Source organism: Excalfactoria chinensis, chromosome 4 (assembly GCF_039878825.1).
Source record: "Excalfactoria chinensis isolate bCotChi1 chromosome 4, bCotChi1.hap2, whole genome shotgun sequence".
Lineage (NCBI taxonomy): Eukaryota > Metazoa > Chordata > Aves > Galliformes > Phasianidae > Excalfactoria > Excalfactoria chinensis.
In genome coordinates, this window is record NC_092828.1 from 65,103,498 (window position 1) to 65,112,741 (window position 9,244).

Genomic DNA, 9,244 nt, shown 5'->3' on the forward strand with positions numbered 1-9,244 from the left:
TAGTAATTCCTCCTACATTTAACTGGGCTGTGGATTGAAGTTGCAATTGTTACTAAAAGTCATTTTAAATGACAGTGATATCATTTTATTGTCAAGACAAGTACTTAAAAGATGACTGTATTTGATTGAGAGGGAGCTAATAAATATTTTGAAACAAATCAGGTAAAGGATGGTTTGAACTGAGGTAGGATAACAATATGGGAAGGTTGTTAATGCAGTTCTTTGTAAATCTTTTCTCCCACTGCTTACCTCAATCAATCAGTAATTTTTCTTTGTGTCTTATCTGGCTAGAATTCATAATGTAAGGACACTTTTTCCACCAGATATTTTCCAGACAATAAATACCTTGTCTATTGGAGAAAAAAGAAAAGAAAAAAAAAGAAAAAAGAAAAAAAAGAAAAACAAAAAACAACAAACCAAAACATGTTAGACTGCAAAGTGACTAGGGAACTGAAAGGCTAAAGCTGAATTAGAAATGGACTGAGAGCTATGATTAAGGGATACCGTTAGGCATGAAGTGTAGATTGCCACCTCTTGACGATTTTCTCTGGAGAAAACTGAAAACAAGAATTCATGTAATGCTAGAAACTAGTGTTAGAGTTAGTAGAACAGTAAAATCTATAATTTGGAGATCTAACATTTGTGATTTGTTATAGAAATCACATTGAATTAATCTATAAAATGAGTATTCCATAGTTGTTTAGTTTTTTTGCCTGTGAGGTTTCTTATGTGGCAAAGATTCAATGGAAGTGTATTGTGTTCAGCACAAGTATTTATCTGTGTCTCAAAGAAACAAACAGCAGTTCTGGTGAGTGAGACAACTCACACTTTGAAAGAAATGGCATGCTGATGGCTAGTTGGTCAGGTTTCAAAGATGTCTGGTATAAATTACCAGAGTCAATGTAAAATTATAAATGTGTTTATGTTCATAATAATTACCTGAACATTTTAATATATTCTGAAAGGAAGTGTGAGGATTGCCCCATTTATAAATTTCTAACATGAACTGCTTGGAATTTACTTTTTCTCAGTGTCTAATGTTTTTGCTTTAAAGCAGTTAGAAGGTTCTGCAAATTTTCCCTTATTTTCAAGAGATGTTTAAACTTCTTGATCTAGTGTTCATTAGTGCAGGTAACATTTGGACTTTCTGAAAATAAGCATTCCCAGTACGATGTGGCTTTGAGGTTCGTGTAGTCTTCCTTTTGTCTTGAGTTTATTGAAAGGCATCTTTCAGAAATCTGAAAATATTTGTAATTTTATTGTACTAGAATGATAGAAGCAAAGGGATTGTTTGCTGCTTTATTAAATTCACTTAAATACTTTCATGTTGATATTAAAAATAAATATATTCAGTTCAGTACTATGATTAAATAAAACTATTATGATCTGTAGCTGGACTGGAGGTCTTCACGTATGGCATACTGCAAATATTTGAGTATTTCTACTGGTAGTGTACAATTCCTTGGTGTTAGAATGGGTCTGAATCAAGTCAAATTTTATTTAAACTGAAGACTTTTATATTATCTTTTTACATGTGGGAGTTCATGTTTATTAATAGCAAACAGTTAAGAGGTTATCTCTCTTCCGTATCTTCTGTACTACATCAAACTATATCAAGTACTCATTTTCTGCATAACCTTCACTTTATATTTTTCAGACTAATGACACAATTAAAACAAGAAATTGTTTAATTTACTTTTGCTTTCAAAGCCTGTTGTGAAGTACATTACTAATGTCAAGTATTGCTCAAGGAAAAAAACTTATATTTCAAAGACCAAGATAATAGTTTTTTACAAACTCTTTCCTATGTTTGGTAGGATTTTTTTTACCATAGAAAATAAGCTTCCTGGTAATATTTTAAGTTGTTACATACTATAGAATCTTTCGTATCCTGAAAGCTGTCCTGAAAATTATGCTTTGTTGTATTTTGTTTTTGTTTGTTTTGGTTTGGTTTAATTATTATATGACAGAGATTAATGTATTGTCTTCTCCTTTCTTTGGTGATTTAGTTGTGATTATCTTCGAGAGATATACAACAAAGGTGTTGAGCAGATATAAAATATGCAATTATTAAAGCAAAATAGCAAGCAGTAGATAACAAAGACAAGAATGAAATTAAGCTGGGGCTGGAAAACTTCCTTTTAGTCCTTATTAAACTCATTGTGCTTTGTAACCTGTTTTTCATCTTCCTAATAAAAAAATAAGTAAATCAACAAGGACTTATAAAAGGACATATTTTGGTAACATGACATGTAGTTAACTGGATAGTTATGTGCTGTATTTCATATTGATATTGCAGAAGACACTCACTGGGCAAATTTCTGTCCTCTTCTAACAAAGCTGTAGTAGATTAATTTGGGAAGGTTTCATTGAGTTTTCTTGTATAAAAATCAAAATAAAATTCTCTAATACAGTTAAGAGAAGACTAAAATTAGGCTAATGTATATCTATTCCTTTTGTTCTTGAGGGAGAAGTATTAATCCTTTATACTACTAAGGAACAGTTTTTGAGCTGAGGTGAAACTCTGTCCTACAAACATAACCAAGTTCTGTAGCTGGGCTTCAACAATGTAGAACATTATATTTAAGAGACACTTTTTCTTAATGTTACTTTAGATTTTATGATTATTTGCAGACTTGTATTTTAAATAGGAAACCCCACCCCAAGATGCACAATAATATATATATTTTTTATATTCTTTTATAATCTGTTAGAAATAAGATAATGTTTTTAAATTCTTCTTAATTAGTGTCATAAAGAGCCCAGAGCAGAATAAACATTGATCTAGGAAATCCAGCTATAAACAGAAATATATGAAAATACAGGCAGCAAAACAACCTGCTCAAAAAAACCCAAAATTCCTCATTGACATTTCTGCTTGACTTGACTGTATAGTTTGCTGCAGTGTTTCTTATACTTTCCCTAGAGCAAAATCTTACTATTTCTGAATTTATGATTTTGATAAACATGTTATCAGTCTGTAAAATATCATATGTAAAAGGTCATAAATTCCTACTTTTCCTTCTTTTAAGTTGTGTATAGAAATAAAGCACTTAAGGAATACAATGAAAACATGATAAAGTAGTCAGATGATTTATTTGTTGGCTTTTGTCCTGAGGATGCCTTTATATGTGGAAAAATCTCCTTTTAATCATTTATATATATACGTGTATATTTATTTATTTATTTTAATGAAACTGCTTCAGTACCTTGCTCCCTTCAGTCCAACTACATCAAATCACCATCCCTAGCTTGCACTGGCATTTTCTATGGTGTGCGATTAACAGAGTAATTATCACACTTAGAAAAATTAATCCACTCAAAATCACCCCACCTGAACAATTCAGACTTGCATTTGAATTAACAGCCTGATGTTGTCTAGGTCGTCACATGGTGCAAAGTCTTTTTAAGGTTTTGGGATCAGGGATAGGTTCATATTCAATCAAGCAAACAAGCTCTAACCTGATAACTGTTAGAAGCCACATGAGCAACATAAATTAAGTATATTGTCATACAAGTTTAAGAGAAATCTATTGTTTCTAATCACCTCAGTATCATTGTTTATAACAGCTTATTACAGCAACTCTGAAAAAAAAAACAACAAACTATTGAGTTTATTGTGATGTATTTCATGTTTATGAATCATAGTAATGCTTTCTACAGTAGTATAGTACATGCTGATTCTTCTACTGAGTTTAGAGTATCAGGGTTTATAGGGATTGAAATAAGATACTACGGATATTTTGCTCTTTCTCAAGATGTTGTATTTCTCTTTAATTTATGCATCTATATTTTGCAAAGCTTTTTTAGAAGTAATTTTTCTTAGTCTGTCAAAACTGTTTTTCAGGAGAATGCAAGGGGTGTTTTTTTCCCTGCCTCCATAAAAATTGACTGTCATCTTCAGTACATTTATCTGTACAGTACAGAGTGTTTACCTTTGGGATTTGACAGTGCTGCTTGTTACCTTGATACTAATTGCAATTTGAACAGAATAAACACCGGGTTGAAAACAATGCTGTATATTATTCCAGTAGATGCATTTATTATTAAATTAACTGGAAGGCTTGTCAGGATTTCTTTGTAAAAGGACCCTACAAAATTCTGTAATCAATATCCATGGCAGCTTTTTATCAGTCTGCATAAAGGCTTTTTCTATGTTGCTTTTTTTGTGTGAATAACTTAAAAATAACAAATGAAATGAGTAGGAGTATGAAATCATATTGATATAGCTGACCTAAAAAGGATGCAGTTAATGGAAAACAAGAAATGAAAGAAATGGAATAAAAAAAGAACACTTTGGGTCAAACAATGAAGAAGAGAAGCTCAAAATTCTACTATGAAAAATAATGGAAATAATATTATGTTATTAGAAATAATATTCCACTGTCATTCACTTGCACTGTGCAATTGTAAGCTTTCCATAATCACTTGAGAGTCAAAGATTTGGAAACATATTTTCAGACTTTAATCGCAGAAAACGTACTATAGAATTTGAAGTACTCTGCTGTCACGTCTATGAGACATTGTAAAGGTTCTTTGGAGATTATAGTAATGGAAACATCATTTTCAAAAGGATATATGCTACTACAACCTGAAGGAGCACAAGTCCATGGGATCTGATGAAATTGATCCACAGGTTCAGAGAGAATGTCAAGCTGCCATCCATCCTCTTTGAAAGGTCATGGAGTCTGGTGAAGTTCCCACTGACTGGAGAAGGGGAAACATAACCTCCATTTTCAAGAAGGGAAAAAGAAGATCCAGGAAACTTCAGGCCAGTCAGTCTTGCCTCTGTGCCTGGCAAAATCATGGAGCAGATCTACCTGAAGGCCTTACAAGGCAATTAGAAAATAAAGACAAGGTGACTGGTAGTAACCAAGGGCAAATCATGCCTGACAAACTTGGTGGCCTTTTATGGTGGAATTAGTGTCAGTGGTTAAAGGAAAAGTAACTGATGTCATCTACCTGGACTTGTACAAAGTGGATGAACCATTCACTTGATAAGGAATTGGCTGAATGATAGTGCTCAGAGTTGTGGTTTATGACTCAGTGTCTTAGTGGAGACCAGTGATGAATGGCATTCCTCAGGGATTGGTGCTGGGACCTGGACAGGCTTGAGAGGTAGGCCCATGCCAACCTCATGAAGTTAAATAAGGCCATGCACCTGGGTCAGGGCAATCCCAAGCACAGATATAGGTTGAGCAGAGAATGGCTTGAGAGAAGCCCTGAGGAGAATGATCAGTAGTTTTGGTTGATGAAAGATTCAGTGTGTGCTGGCAATGTGCATTTGCAGCCGAGAAGGCCAACCATATCCTGGTTTGCATCAAGAGAAGTATGACCAGCAGGTCAAGGGAGGTGCTTCTGCCCCTCTAGTCTGCTCTCACGTACTCTTCCTGGAGTACTGAGTCCAGTTCTGGAGCCCCCAACGCAAGAAAGACATGGAGCTGTTGGAGCAGGTCCAGAGGAGGGCCATGAAGATGATCAGAAGGCTGGACCACCACTTGTAGTCTGCGGAAGAGAAGGCTCTGAAGAGGTCTTATAGTAGCTTTTTGATACCTCAAGAGGGCCTACAGGAAAGCTAGGGAATGGACATTTTAGAAGGGCATGTAGTGACAGGACAAGAGAAAATGTCTTTAAACTAGAAGAAGGTAGATTTAGACTAGATATCAGGAAGAAATACTAAACTGTGAGAGTGGTGAGACACTGGAACAGGTTGCCCAGCAACCATTGCTCCAGTCCCTCCCTGGAGGCATTCAAGGCCAGGCTGGATGAGGCTATGGGCAACCTGGTCTAGAAGGAAGTGTCCTCTCCTATAGCAAGGGGATTTAAATTAGATGCTCTTAAAGGTCTCATCCAACCCAAAATGTTATATGATTTTATATTACTACAAGGTATATTTTCCAAATCAGTTTTATTTCTGAAATTCTTATTTGGCTTTTAGTTTACTGTTGGCAAAAATACTTTCATATGCTTCACAGAATTTTGAGTGATTGTTTTCTCTTGGTGAAAAATTATAAGGTTTGTTTGTTGGTTTTTGTTTGTTTGTTTGTTTTGTGGTGGTTGTTTGTTTTGTTTTGTTGTTGTTGTTGTTTTACATTTGTTTTGTGTTTTTTGTTTACCTGGAGGACATACATAGTGAAGGTAATGTTGTACTGACTCAGTTTGTGGTAAGCTAAAATTGTCGACATAAAGAATTAATGTGAAGCAGTAGTGCATTCTAAAATTGCAAACTTAACTGTTCTAACTTTTTCTCAAATAGCTTATACACTGGATAAATTGGCCTGAAACATTATTTAAAAGCTGTGAATCCTGGAGTGTAATGAAGGAGTTAGTACCTCATTCTATAGATTGGAAACATCAAATATTTGCCTCTGAATTGAATCCAGTGTAGTTCAGCTTTCTGAAAAATTTATCATGAGGTTCTCATCTATATCTCTTGCCCTACATGCATGAATTGAAATCAAACATTTCTGTTCAGTGGTAACAAAACCTCTTCCTGAATGGCTGAAATGCAGGAACAGGGGCACAGACCCCTTGACTAATTAATAGGCATTTATTGTCTTGGATTTCTTATTTTTTAATTAGTTATTAGTAGGAGAGACTCCTGTCTTATCCTAAGTAAGAACAGCTTCTGCGAGAGTAGTAGGGAAGTAATCTTGCCAAAAGTCTTCTGGAAATCCTAGTGAATGATACCAATTAATTAATGCTCATCAACTTTTTCTATGTAAACTGATAGATTTTGTGGGAATTTTGAGTATAAAAGCCATATGGAATTTTTCTAAATATTTCACATCAGTGCATTCTGGCATCTGTTCTAATTCCTACCTGTTTTCCTAATAGGATAGCCAGTATAATAGTCTGTAGCCCTTTTAGTCATTATAGGTATCCTTTCTCAAGTGTTATTTCTCTTCATTCTTTCATTCCTCTTGTCACAATGTCTGATTTGAGCAATAGTATATATATCTCAGTTTGAAACTCAGTAACTTCATACAGGAGTTCTTTTGCTCTTGCACAAATTACCTGATCTTGACTGTTGCTACTGCTTGATTTATTAATTTGTGCTAAAACCTCTTCTATTGACATTTTCCTTCTTTTGCAATAGCTTCTCCATCTCATCCCCTGTGAGGAAAGGAACCTTCCTGACCTTCTGCATAGAGAGCACTGATGAAAGGATTCACTTATCTCTTCTGCAGTGCTCTCACCTTTCTTCAGTGATCCTTTTGTATCTTGGTAATTTACTGGATCCACTGACTTTTCAGTCATCCTACTTCTATCTTTGAAAACCATTTTTATTAGTAGTTTTTATGCTTTCTGTAAGTTTCATACTAAATTATTACCTGTCTTGCTTTGCTTTGGTCTTCCGTTTAACTTGCAAGTTCCTTTTCTCATTCGGATGTAAATTCCTTTGTTTTCTCTTTTGACACGTTTCAGTAATGTGCTGGTTTTCTGTTTTTGTTTGTTTTTTTTTTTTGTTTTTTTTTTGTTTTGTTTTTTTTAATTGTTGAAAAGATATTTATTCAGAGACATTCAGGTGAAATAAGCACCACCTCTTATGGTCACCTTTACAGTCATCTAAAGATGTATATTTGTCACTCTATAGAAAGGTACAAAATATAAATACTAAAAAACCCAGGAATCAGGAACCTGTGACAGGTGTACATGAGTTCACAATCCCATGTCTTACTTCAGGTTCTGGAGAAGTACATAATTTGATCTTTTATTTGTTTATTTTTTTTATTTTTGTTGGTTTCTATACATCGGAGAGTCATTGAGCACAATTTATTTTAGGATTTTACTTGAAGGCATTTTTTAATGTGCACGATTATTTTACTTTTATATCAATTTATGCTCAGTTCTCCAGACTTTCTTGGTAACATTTTCATCTTTATAATGGCATGTCCCTAATTCTTGCCTGGACAGGACTAATTCTTCCTACCATTTTACATAATGGAGTCTGACATGATTGCTTTTGTCTGATATGTTTCTGTGGTACATAATTTCAGTGGCATTCTAAAGTCCAAATCTTCAATGTACGTACTCTCGAGCAAATTAGCAAAGATTTAGATAGGAACAGAAACTATGAGCAGTTTCAAATTTCCAGTGGAGTGTGCAGGGATCTTTTAGATGCTTTTTTTTTTTTTTTTTTTTTTTTTTTTTTTTTTTTTTTTTCCTGATGATATTTTCATAACTTTTTTCATTCATATTCTCAGTTTGCCTACAGATTTTCTTGCATAACAATTATCTTTCTTCCTAAAGCAAATTATTACTTAAAAAACTATGGAACTTGACAGTATAAAATGGAAAACATTATTGCAACTGAAGATGAAAATGTTGTAGAGATAGTGTACCTCACTGACACTTGAAAGTGAAAAATTTTAAAATATTTTATTACACAGCTGACCAAAAATGATTCAGATGTTATGAAAAACTGACTCACCTCTTACTTTTTTAAGTATGAAGACATAACAGCTATGTTTGAGTGGAAAATACTAGCACTACTATCATTCTTTTTCTTAGATTTATGAAAAGCATCTATCTTGTTTTATAGGCATCATAAAATTGTATTTCAGGAAATTGAATATCTTAACAATTTCTCCAAATCTACGGCCAAAGACAGAGGAAAGTTGCTTGACAGCAATTGATCATAATGATGTTTGCAGGACCATGGACATAAATTACATTTTAAAACACTGGTTTCTGTCCTTTGTTTATTATTGCTATGCTTCTTAGAGAAGAACTTCAAAATAACCACAGTACTTGCCTGTTCTTGAAAAGTACCTTCCTCTCTGCTACAGAAATCACTTGTAAACTAGAATGAATGGGTAGCAGAAAATGAAGCCTTATCAAATGACATTGGAATCTTAAGGTCTAGAGAAAGAATAGAGGAATAAAACTCCCTAAGAAATATGGTGCATGCCATAGATAAATTTTAGTTGACATGTAGAAATACCTGCGAATGTGATCTGTGGTTACACCATGCATGAATTATCGACTTTCTTCTCTTGTGAAATAAAAAACACTTATAGTGTAATGTTTCTTAAGTACAGCTAGAGGCTGTCAGGTAACATGCAGAAATCAGACTCTGTAACCACAGAGTAGTTATGAAGCAGGTATGTTTAATCAGCGCTGCACACATGCCAGATGCAGAGGGAGTATTCCCACCTAGCCTGCATACCAGAGGGCAAGAAAGGCACCTACTTAAAGAAAAAGCTCCTTACACATGCATTAGATTTCCAAGGAAAAGTTG